Source organism: Protopterus annectens, chromosome 5.part0, assembly GCF_019279795.1.
Source record: "Protopterus annectens isolate FY-2018-M chromosome 5.part0, PAN1.0, whole genome shotgun sequence".
Lineage (NCBI taxonomy): Eukaryota > Metazoa > Chordata > Ceratodontiformes > Protopteridae > Protopterus > Protopterus annectens.
Genome location: NC_056735.1, coordinates 1,259,947,909 through 1,259,961,542, shown reverse-complemented (window position 1 = coordinate 1,259,961,542; position 13,634 = coordinate 1,259,947,909).

Sequence of the window (13,634 nt, the reverse complement as noted above, 5' to 3'; positions counted from 1 at the left end):
ATGGTTGTAGATATACGTTTTTGATAATTTTGATCACAAGAGTTTGTGAAATATTTTGTTACAGTATTGTATTACTGGACATATTTTAATGATTTGAAGTCTGTTTATGGTAATACTGAAGTTACTGTTTTAGTTAATGGCTGACTTAATTCATATAGGCTAATTTATTCAGAGCTTTCTTGTACCCAGCTTGGACATCTGTGACTACAAGTCTTGGATTGCTTCTAAAACTATCTGGACCTACAACGCTGATATAAGTATATTTTTACACTTGCTTTAACTGTTTCAGTGGTATTTAACATTTCTGTGTTGTATTTATTGATTTTGTTGAATTTATCACCATTTTTCAGGCTGCACCTGTTAAAGGAACTCCCACTGTTTGTTACTACACTGCTTTTATTTATTTATTTATTTTATTTTACATTTGTTTACCAGGAGTGTCCACTGGGCTGGAATGAGCCCATTTTCAGTGGGTGCCTGAGGAGAAAAGCTGCAAGTAGACATTTATTAATAAATAATCATAAAATCTTTTTTCTTTACAACAAATAGACAATATTGTTCTTTGCAACAGGTTCAGACATACAGTTAGGTTACAGATTAAGGTTATAAAACATAATATGGTGAAAGCAAATTAAAAAAATACAGGCATTGTGTATTTTTGAAGTTGTAGCAGTCATGACAGCCTGTGAAAAGTTTATTTTGAGTACCATAAAAGACTGGCAGTCATAGCAGTAGATAAACAGATATATAGAGTATGGTTACAATTTTGCTAATAGAGCAGTTTGGAAGGGGTCAGGTAATGTGGATTGTGGAGCAGGAGCATTGCCACTGGGTAACTAGATGTGAATGGAGGCCATCTTAGGACCTGGCATTACTAGTGGCTCTGAGTGATGTAGGTAGTGAGTTTCAGAGTTTGGCAATACATAAAGAATAGAGTGCGTGTCCGGCAGGGAGTGCAGGTTTTTGGATGAGTAGCAATGTTTCATTTTGAGATCTAAGTGGTCTGTTTGGGTGGTATTGAGTTAAGGTGGAGGTAAGGGCTTGACAGTCTAGGGGTTTATAGATAATTTTAATGGCTATTGAGAGTTACTGGTGAGTGAGGTATTGAGGTAGCTCAAGCCATTTGAGTGTGTGCAGTGAGGAACATTGATGGGAAGAGTAGGTGGCATTGGTTGCAAACTTTGCTATTTTGTTATAACAGGTTTCCATTTTATTTTTTAGGGCTGTGCGAATATTAGTGAGGGGGGCGCCATATACTAAGGAGGGTAGTAGAAAGGTAGTGGCCAAGGTTTGTTTGGTAGTAGAGTTGAGGAAGTGTTTATGCCTATAGAGGGTTCCTAGCTTCTGATGGCTTTTTTTATGTTGTTGTGGATGTGCTGGTCTATGGTGACACCTAGCAGTTTAGTGTGTGTGACAATGTCTAGGGTGGTTTTGTTTAATGCGTAGATTTTGAAGTCTGGTTTATTTATAGTGGTGTTTTTTTAGAGGAGAAAAGAAGAAGTCTGGTTTTGTTTGGGTTGAGTGTGAGAAAATTGTTAGTCATCCAGCTTTCTATAGAGGAGAATGCTTGCTGTGTGTATGAGAGTAGTTCAGGTATGGTTTTGGAGGAGGAAATTATAGTTGAGTCATCTGCATATTGAATAACTGAGTTGTTAGGGACATGAGAGTGAAAGTCATTAATAAATATACTAAAAAGCAGTTGGCCTAATATGGATCCTTGAGGAACTCCTGTAGGGGTGTCAATGAATGGTGAGGCAGATTTGAGCCATCTAGTGGATTGTTTTCTATTGGATAGGTAGTTAGAAAACCAGAGCAGAGTTAGTGGGGACAGGTTCAGAGCTGAAAGCTTGGAGAGAAGTAGGTTGTTTTAAAAGTATTCTGATATTTCCTAACCTCCTCTGATACTGCAAATGTTGTTCTGAGTTTGCCAAAGTTATCCTGAGTCTGCCAAAATATTTCTAAGTTTTACAATGTTTTTATGTGTTGTGAACATTTCTCAGGGTTAGTGAACTTATTTCCAAGGATTTCTGATATTGCAGGAAATCTTATCTCTTTGAGGGAGGTTGGTGTGATGGCTAAGGTGCTTGCCTTAGAAACACAAGGTGCAGGGTTTGATTCTCACATGGGGTAATTGGCTAGGCTTAAAATGGCCCATGAGGGCAGTTGGCCTAGTACTAATCTATGATCCTATGTTGTAAAGCATTTGTTACTGCACTTGATCTCAAAACCAGTTTGTTTTACATTAAGAAAGTTCTTTTGCACTCTGGTGGTGGCAGAGAGCTAAATTCAATCCACCCAAAGTGGAAACTATTGGTTGATAGCTTATTGTGCTTTTATCTGATTGGTCTGAGTGTTTAACTTTATAAAAGTCTTTCATCCTGCTGTTATAAAAGTCTTATGCTTGTATATAAATAAACCTCTCCAGTTTAAAATCCTCTATAGGAAACATTCTCCATAGTCTCTCACTGTTCACAGCTTAAACAGCTGCAGTTTTTGCAGAGGGTGGTATCACTATGGGTCATCTATTAGCATACTACTAAATACTCTCAATTTGACATTTAAGTGACTCTCACTTACTCCTTCCCATCCAGAAATTGTGTTTCCTTACCTAAAATAGCATAGAATAGATTCAGTCCTGCTGAATCTAGAATGTTTGGTATCACTGTGCTCTTAAACCAGTAATATTACATTAAGAGGGCCACACTGCACCCTTGTGGCAGAATTGTGCAGCTCAGGACCCATCTGAGTTGGGGATTGCCAGAGAAGGGCTCAGTTTGGGGCTTTCCCATTGGTAGTTGTGTTAAAACTGTTTAAATATGCCTGTATATAAACCTTGTGTTTGTACGGGTTTGTGCTCACTTTACAGGAGCTGCTCAATGATTGGTATCTTTAGCCACAGCTCTGGAGTGCATCTGCACTGAATTCTAAGGGAGCCACTGAAAAAAAGAAAAATATGTGTATTTTAAGTCAGTACTGCACTTTGTTAACTACTGAGCCGCTGTGGTGCGGCGGTAGCATTGTTACCTCACAGCAAGAGGTTCTCCCGTTTGATTCTCAACTGGAGTGTGGGGCGTGCCTTCTGTGTGGAGTCTGCATGTCCTCCCCGCGGTTGGGTGGGCATTCGAATGACATGTGTAAATGGGTGTGCCTTCTTTGAAGGTTGAACGTCGAGCTGGCACCTCAGCGTTCATGAAAATCTACTGCCAATCATTAGCGGACCGGAGTTCCGCTCTAGCGACCCCTAAAAAAAGCTGAAAGACAACAACAACAACTGCACTTTGTTAAATGTATTTAATTGAATTACCATTACATTTTTGTTGTTTGTGGCTAAGTCCAGCTAGCCCAGTTCCTTCCCAAATACCACATTCAGAACATTCCTGCCACAATGGATAGGCAGTTTCCCATAATTTCTCCTGCCAGCTTGATTGATATGGGCATCCTGAGGCAATGTAGCAATTGCTTCATGTATAGTGACAACCATTTAATCCTAAAGCAAACTAACACCCTACATGACAGATGCAAATACACTGTGGAATTGGAGTCAATTTTCCCACGTAAAAACAAACCAGACATCAAACAGGTTGTCAGCACACATGCATCACCTCTCGCGCAAACCTCATCGCTCACAAAACATAATGTCATGACGCAAAAACCCACGTACTCACTAAAAGCTTACCAAAATAACAGAGATCTCCCAAACACACACTACCCACAGTCATCACTAAGCAAAAAGAAACCACTACACATATCAACACATACACCTGTGTCTCAACAAATAAACCCCTAGAGCAAAACCTATCAAATGTCTTGGTCATAGGCGACTCCATCCATAGTGAGACAGACAGATGTCCCCCTCAACAGACTGGAGAAGGACAGGGTCAGCTGCCTATCAGGTGCCAGGATCCAACAAATCATGCATGCATTTAAGTCACTCAACAACAAATACTGTTATGACTCCGTCATAGTTCATATTGGAGTGAATGACTTGAGATGTAGTTGTCTGACTTTATGAAGAGAAAAATGATGGAACTCTCTGATTATGTGTCCCAAACAGGTATGTCCCTAGCCCTAAGCAGTATCCTACCCTCACCCAGAATGCTGCAACAATATAAACAAAAATGATTGACTTCAATAATTGACTCAGCTTCTGGTGTCATTCCAGGGGATCTAGTATCTGTCAGACTGGGAGGATATGGTAGACAGACCTCACTGCTTTGCTAGAGACAGTCTGCACCTGCCCCCCCCTAGGGTTTCAAATACTGGTAAAGGCCCTTGCTTCCCTCATAGTTCCTTTTTTTAGGCAATGTCAAAACAAAAAATTTTCCAATGTAACAAAATCTAATTGAGACAAACTCAGGGTCATGCTGCTTAATAATAGGAGTTTAAACATGAAACTGCACTCCCTGGAAGCACTCCTCACATTGGAGGATGCTGACATCTGTGCAGTTACAGAGACATGGTTCAAGGCCACTGAGAGTGCCCTGGCCGTGCAAGGCTACAATGCCTTCCACACGTTCAGACCTCAAAATGAGCATGAATGAAGCAGAAGTGGAGGTGCATCCATCTTCATTAAAACCAAATACACTTCAAGACTGGTCAAACAGCATGACTCTCTCGAAGTATTCCATGTCTAATTAACTATTGGGAAAGTACCATACCCCATCATTGCTAGCTACAGATCCCCCATCATGAACCAGGATATGCACACCACCTACCTCGATTTACTGGAATCCCTCACCATACAGCCCAACACCCTAGTCATGGGAGATTTCAACTCTCTTTCGATAGACTGGGGAACATACACAAACAAAAACACACTCACCCAGAGGTTTCTGGACTTTGTTAGCACAAATGCTCTGGAACAGATAGTCTGTACCTCTATTAGGGGCTCTAATGTTCTGGACATAGTACTCACCAACATGGGGGGGGGTCACTGTACTTCTCCATGTGTGATGCCCTCCCTGGTTAGGTCAGACCACAAATCAGTCTCATGTGAAGTAACTACTGGAAATGACACACTCACAGGAACAAAAATTATAAAAAACTTTACCAAAGCTAACAAAAGCCTACTAAGTGATGGTATAAAAAGCTTCATACCACCCGCAACTGCAGACATCAGTGATCACTATGCAGAAGTATATCCAAATGCCCTGTACAAGCATTTGAGTTACTGCATAAACTCTGCTGTACTTGGCCGGATCAAAACCAGGTCTTCCCATAACAACAAGCCACCATGGTGGACATCAAGTGTAAACAGATTATATAACAAGAGGAAGAAACTGTTGTTCAAAAGCAAGAAGGATCTCACTCTGCAGAGGAAGAGTTCCCTCCTAAGCCTAAACAAGAAAATCAGAAATCTTGTGAAGTCTTCTAAAGCAAATTACAAAACTAAAATTGCATCCTTAGCCAAGCATAATCATAAGGCAGTCTTCAAATACATCCAAAGTCTAAAAGAGAATGCCCAGCTATGTGCCGACATGATTGTGGATGGGATCACTCATACTACACCAGAAGATATGACCAATCTGCTAGCTGACAGATTCAGTGCAAACTTCACCCCCAGTATCCCCAGCTACCATATCCCAAAGCATACCTGACACCAGCCCTCTGCCTAGCATCTCTAGAGAATAGGTCATCTATATCCTTGCCAAGGTCAAAAACACAGCCTCAATGGGACCATATAATATCCCAGGTTGTATACTAAACAATCTAAACCAAGACCTAATGGACCCACTTGGCATTTTCTTTAACCCTAGCTTGAGAACTGGCAATGTTCCTGCAGAATGAAGAACAGCAGCAGTAATCCCCCTGCACAAAGGGGGGGCATAAACTAACCCTGGGAACTACTGACCCATAAGTCTAACCAGCTGCATCTGTACGGCCATGGAAAGAATTATCATGGACCTTATCAGCAAGGGCATAGACAACCTTCAAATGCTGGACCCAACCTAGTTTGGCTTCGTTAAGGATAGATCATGCTTACTAAAACTGGTAGACTTCCTTGAGAATGTCACCAGGGCCATGGATAAAGGTAAGAAAGTGCACACAGCCTATCTTGACCTTGCCAAGGCCTTTGACACAATTCCTCACTCTGGCATCATTGGGAAACTCTCACAGCTGGGGATTAACCCTTACATTACTAGATGGGTAGCCAATTGGCTTACTGACAGAACACACTCTGTCAAAATTGGTGACACCGCCTCCACCAGTGGAGCATCACAGGGGTCTAGACTGGGCCCTTTAATGTTTGGTGTCTATTTCTCAGAAGTCCAGGCCAAGTAGATGGCCTTTGGCTCATCAAGTTTATTAATGTATGCAGACTGGGAGCAATCATTGATCCCCCAGAGATGTCAAAGTATTACAAAAAGGGCTAACACAAACAAATGATTGGTGCCAAAGCTATGGTCTAAAACTAAATGTAAAAAATTGCATTATTATTCCCTTTGGCAAAACAGAATTCCTTACAAAGTACAATAGTGACAGCACTCCCCTGAGTTCCAGCCCAGTGGTGCGAGACTTGGGAAAACAGGTTGATAGCAGTCTGAACTTTGACCACCAAGTTTCCAGAGTGGTAAGGAAAGTCTCCTATGTAGCACACCACATAAGCAAGGGGAGAACATCCAGGTCAAGGGATGTTATAACTCCGCTGTACTCAACCATCATCAGACCACTAATAGAATATAATACACCCTTTTGCATGTATCTCACCAGACACCTGCAGCAGCTGCAAAGACCTCAGAGGTTTCTCACTAAGAAAATACAGAGAATCCAAACCATGACCTACATGGACAGGTTGAAAGCCCTCTCACTTTACTCTGTATCTTATAGGCTGCTGACAGGTGACTTGTGCTTGGCCTATAGGGCAATCTCTAACACTGTCCTAATGGAAATGCTGCATATTCACAAGTCAAGCTGCACAAGAGTCACTCGCTCTTTTGAGCTCAACCTAGCTTGTGGCATTAAGAGAATGTGCTGGAGAGATAGCTGTGTCTCCCAGAGACTGCCGCTTCTCTTGGAATAAACTTCCTTTGCACATAAAACAGACCTCCTCACTGACCCTATTCAAATGTAACCAAGATATTGGATGTGAGACTGCAAGTTCATCCCTGGGGTGGCATCCATGTCCCTCATGGACAGGGGTAGCTGGTGTTGATCACAGACCCACTCTGTTCATAAATGAATTCTGCAAACTACCCAAATAGAACAAACAGGGTTACTTGGGATAACATGGCTAGGCTTGTAAAGGCTCTAGGGCCACTAGCCTAGTAACCACCTATGAACCTACAGTAAATTGAGTAAAGGGGTAAAAGAGGGCTGCTCAATGATTAGTGTTCTTTTTCCATACTTATGAATGCTATTGCCACAGAGGTACAAAAATATATGAAATGAGGGCATCATTGTATAGAAAGGAAGTTTTTATCCATTGTTTTATGTCTCAAGATGATGATGACTTAATTATTATATCAGAGTATAGATGAAAGAAATACAAGTACATTTAAAGATCATTTTGAATACACTAGGTTTATCACTTAATATTGATAAATGTAAAGGTTTTGGATACACAGTATTAATTGAAGGTATAACATTTTCAAAGGATGAAATGTCTATATCAGGTATAAGTTTTGGTAATATAAAAGTTATTGCTAGAGAATGGGATATTCTTATACAACAATTTCAAAAGATTTTTTTTTGGAAAACTTTTAGGTTATCCTTTAAACATAAGGTGTATATGATAAATTATTGTGTATTAGGGAAGACTGCTTAATTAGCTAGTATATTTATGCTTCCTAAAAGTAAACAAAAGTTACTCTTGCAAGTTGTATTTGGTTATACTTGGGACAACTAAACCTTGTTAAAAGAGGTGTTTTGTATGCATATATTACTGATGACTGTTTGGGTATGATAAATATATTTGTCTATGCTGTTTCTATGTATATGTATTGGGCATTAAAATTATTATCTAATGATGGTAGTCCAGTATTAAATTATTTTTAAACTGAATATAAAGATTTTGGGGAAGATCTATAATATAAGCACAAGAAACAAACGGGCTATGAAATATATTGGATGAAGGAATTTAAACATATATTTTTAATGGAAGTTGGATTTTGGAAGCATTCCAAATAATAGGAAATTATGCTGTTTAAAAAGAAATGACCATTTTTGTAATAACTAAAAGGGAAAAGTTATGTCCTGCCAATGCTATTAAGAGGAGAGAAAAAGTTCAAATGTTAAAATTTGGGAAGAATTTGCATGGAGATTGACTATACATAAGTTGCTTTTTAATGGAAATATGTTGTATAAGAGAAAAGAAAATGGATTATGTTTTGAGTGTAAGCCAGCAGAGAATAGAGAGCATTTTTATTATGTTTTAGAGTAGACAAAAGTTTGACAAGGGTTATGTAAACAGTATTTATTAGGTCATATGTAAAATTACCTGGATCTCAGTATGATATAGTACAGTTATTAAGTTGTTACTATTTATGAAAAATATAATAATAATAATTAGTTTTATGCCTTATGGGATATTTGATATGCTAGGATTAATGAAGTTTGGTTTCATAAGATTTGGAGTCTTGCTGATATTTTGAGTAAGATAAGAAACTGGTTGTGGATACATGAGTGGTGAAAAGTGTGATGTATTTTACCTATTATTGACTATGTGCATAACTGTACCACTTGTAAATATATGTGTGTGTGTGTGTGTGTGTGTGTGTGTGTGTGTGTGTGTGTGTGTGTGTGTGTGTGTACATATATATATATATATATATATATATATATATATATATATTGCTGTCTTATTTGTAATTGCTGTTTGTATACATTAAAGTACCCTACTCTTTTTAATAGGTGGTGTGAAATGTTTGATATCCACCAGAGCTACCACCAGCTCATGCCGATGGGACCTCAGTTTAACATCTTATCTAAAGGATAGCACACTCAGGAGTGCAGCACCACTTAATGCTGCACTGTAGTATCAGCAATCTAATCACATGAAGTGGGAATAGAACTTACAGCCTATCTGTTGTGCCACTGACATAGCTTACTGATGGGATGGCTCTGGCTTGCTGCCTGGATAATACCTAAAGAAGCATTAGTTATCACACATAGTACCTCTGTGTACATGCACTGGCTGAGGATGTTCTCATGCTTCCTGTATCAAGGCAGCATCTAAGTGGAGCTCTGTAAACCACAATAGGGAAGAGAAAAACTTACTTTGAATAGCATCATACAGTACAAAACAGTCAATGCAATAAATAGATGGAAATGACAAACATTTAATTATACAATTTATTTATCTGACATTTGTTTACTGGGGTGTTTTGGCTGAGCAAGAGACCATTTTGAATAGATGCCCAGGAAGAAAAGCTACAAAATAGAAAAAAAAAAAAATAAAAACATGTTTAGAAAGTATAATCAATGTATAATATTTGATTTAAATTAAACAATTCAAATTGTATGATCAGAGGAATTATACAAAAATAAGTATAGAGCAATACATTTCATGAGGTGCACAAAGAATATTCCACATACTTTGCAGTTTTGGATGGGAAGAAATAAAAAGGAGTAGAGCAATAGAGAATCCAAGATGCAGATAATTGGCAGGTAGAAAGATAAACACTCAGATATACAACTTGAATATAAATATGTATATGAGAATAAGCAGAAGCTCAGTATAAGAGGTTTGGTCAGGACAGTATTGAAGGATTATTGTGAGATACAGAAACCAAGACAGGTGAGAAGATATTTAACAAAATGAAAAAGTTGGCTATAGAATATATATATAGGAGATGATATGAGAGGGAGATTAAGTTATCATGTTATCATGTTGTGTTACATGTATGGAGCCAGAATCTAAAGAGAAATTCTTTTAAGGATTGTTTAATACAAGACTGCTGGGTAGTAATCTAATATTTGTGGAGATTAAGTTCTAGGCATTATCCACAGTGCTAGAGCAAAGACCATGACCTATGGCTTTGTTGGGTATGCAGACAACTATGAGTTGTTTATCAGAGGAGCAAAATGGATTATTTGGAGGGTAGTATGTCAGTGTGTGATAGCTGAGCAAAGTGACAGTTTATATACCACATTGTGTGCCATTAGATGTTGATTATAAAACATCTGATGGAGTAGTTCTAGCCAATATAATTCTTTCAAAAAAATACAGTGTTGGGATTTGAGGGACTGATTGATAGTACACCTTTCTACTTTGTTGAAACATAGCTGAAGCACGTGTATCTGTAGAGCAGCTCTAGTTTTTTTTTGTTGTTCAAAGAAACTTTATTGATTTTTTTTATTTTTTTAGAAATGTATTAAGTATAGAATTGTGATAATGATATAATAATAATAATATAAGAGTAATTCAACATCAAATAAAAAAATCTGAACTATATACAATATATACAAAGGCCCAAATACAATAAAATGTATTATTAAAGTTCCAAATAAATAAATAAATAAATAAATAAATAAATAAATAATAAAAAGAAAGTTCTATCTTTCCCCTCTTCTTTCTTTTCAACCCATTTTCTTCCTTTTCCTTACTTTATTTCATTAAAGGTCAGAGACAAGATTCTATTGATATAGGTTAATAAGAGATATCACTTTCTTCCAAGAATTGTTGATGAATGAATGGTTTGTGATATAATCTTTGTTTTTTAGCTTTAACTTCTCTAATAGCTTTGTCTTTTAAAAGAGATAAGACATCTCCAAATAGTGGTGATGTGGTCATTTTCTATTTTTTTAGTAATAGATTTCCTTCCTATCACAAGAATTGTCCATAACAGAAAAATATTATCATTTTTTCGTGATACAACCATCATTTACATTAAACAAAATTAATAACTTGGATAATGAAAAGATGTCAGAAAATAATGCCTTTAAAAATTCATCAATATTATGCCAAAATAGGCTTAAAAAAGGACAATTAAAGAAAACATGCATTACATTCTTGCAAGCATCTCCAACAATGAATTTCATCATTTCTATTAAATATAGCTAGTTTATTTTGAGTTAAAAATGCTCTATGTAAATATTTCCAAGTAAATATGTACAAATAGTGACACCAAGAAGTATGTTTAACAGAAGATAATAATTGAGATTTATTCTAGGAAGTTAAACAAAAAGAATGACCCAATGTAACACGATTCCAAAAGTTGACATTTAAATTTAATTTATTTTATAAATATTTTGTAAAGTTTTTTATTTATTTATTTATTTTATTTATTGCAGTTGGTTTACCAGGATAGTCCATTGGGCCATAAAGAACCCGTTTTCAATGGAGTCCTGGGGAGAAAAGCTCCAAAAAAGCAAGAAATATACATGAAACAGTAACAATATAGGTACAGCAGGTAGTAATGATAATTATACAAAATGAGAAAGGAAAATATTTAAAATAAAATAGTCCAAATACAACAATTAATACAGATTGAGAAGAGCATACAACAATACTACAGCAAATAAAGCAATTAACACAATTTGAGAGGAATCATACACACTGAGGAAAGGTACAATGTAATACTAAAGGATGTTGCATAGTGGGGGCAGTAAACTTAAAAGCCTGTCTTGTCCATTCTATGCAATTCTATAGGAAGAGTAGAGAAGAAGCAGGAAGGAGCAGGGGAGGTGAGAAGACAGAGTTAGTTATGTAGGGTGGGAGCAAGAGCATTCCCACTGTGATGTTAGATGTGAGTGAAGAGATTTTTTAAAGGTAGAGTGGTTAATGGTGGTGCGGATGGATGGTGGTAGGGAGTTCCAGTGGTGAGATAGGCTGAAAGATAGAAGGTTTTTGCCTGGGGGGTGTGTAGGTTTATGCACTTCTAGAAGGTTTTGATTGTTTGACCTTAATACTCTATTGGGTAGGTGCATTTTAAAGGCAGATGAGAGGGATGGACAGAGGGAGGGGTTGAGAATAAGCTTATGGGCTAGAGTTAGTTGGGTGTAAGTTAGTTGATTTGGAAGTTCGAGCCATTGAAGTTTCTGGAGGGAGGAAAAGGACAATTAAAGAAAATCAAGTTAGTTGATTTGGAAGTTCGAGCCATTGAAGTTTCTGGAGGGAGGAACAATGATGGGTGGAGGACTTATGGCTAGTGGCGAATTTTGCGATTTTATTATAGCAGTAAGAAAGCTGTTTTTTTAAAGAGGACTGAAGATTAGTTAGGAGTGGAGCACCATAGAGAAGGGAGGGGATAAGGAAGGAAGTAGAGAGAGTGATTTTAGTGGCAGGAGTGAGGTAGGGATTCTGTCTGTAAAGCATGCCTAGTTTTTGATGTTTTTTTTGATATTTAGTTGTAGGTGGGAGTTAAATTTAAGTTGGTTGTCAATTTGGACCCCAAGTAACGTAGTCTGTGACATTATTTCTAGAGGTGAGTTATTTTGACTAGTGATTGAGAATGTATTCATATCAAAAGGAGTAACTTTTTTAAATTAAATTATCAGTTTGTGATGTTTTATATATAACTTCATAGAAAAATAAACTAATTTTAGTATTTTCTTTAAGATGTGAGAGAGCAAGGGATAAACACATTTTCTGTGTCTGTATTTTAAAACTTTGTAACAAGAACTAGTCTTGGGGATTCAAATCAAATTCTATAATATGTCATTGAGTTTCTTTAACTTTCAATTATTTAAAACACTGTTGCCAGCATACAAAATGTTTAGTTTCCCAAATGGCAAAAAATGTGACCATATATTTTATTAAAAAAATGGTAATACTAAAAGGAATTATAGTTTCAAAACAAATGTTAATATCTATATTAGAAAGAATTATGTTTTTAAATGTCTTTAATATAAGACTTAAATACTCAGGATTTGAATGTTATGGTAAATTAAATTTTTAAAAAATTACAAATAAAATAACATATATTATTATCTTATTTCTCATTAACCCAGCCACTGGAGATGCAGAAGCCAGTGCATTTCTTTGTGCCAGTCCCAAGCCCAGATAAATGGGGAGGGTTGCGTCAGGAAGGGCATCCGGCATAAAACTTTGCCAAATCATTTTCATGCAGTCACCAGTAAATATTTCCATACTGGATCGGTCGAGACCCTGGTTAACAACAACTACCACCAGTACTGTTAGCCAACAGGGTGCTGGTGGAAATTGGGTTACTGTTGGCTGAAGGAGGGGAAGAGGCAGAAGGCATGGCCGAAGGCAGGAAGAGAGGAAAAAGGCTAGGACTGTGGTAGTAAGGGTCGGAACTTTGAATGTTGGCAGTATGACTGGTATAGGGAGAGAGCTAGCTGGTATGATGGACAGAAGGAAGGTTGGTATATTGTGTGTGCAAGAGACCAGATGGAAGGGGAGTAAGGCTAGGTGTATTGGAGGTGGGTTCAAATTGTTTTATCATGGTGTGGATGGGAGGAGAAATGGCGTAGGAGTTATTCTGAATGAACAGTATGTGAAGAGTGTTTTGGAGGTGAAAAGTGTGTCAGATAGAGTGATGTTTATGAAGCTGGAAATTGATGGTGTAATGATGAATGTTGTTAGTGCATATGCTCCACAAGTTGGGTGTGCAATGGATGAGAAAGAAAAATTTTGGAGTGAATTGGATGAAGTGGTGATGACTGTACCCGAGGGTGAGAGAGTGGTGATTGGAGCAGATTTCAATGGGCATGTTGGTGAAGGGAACAGA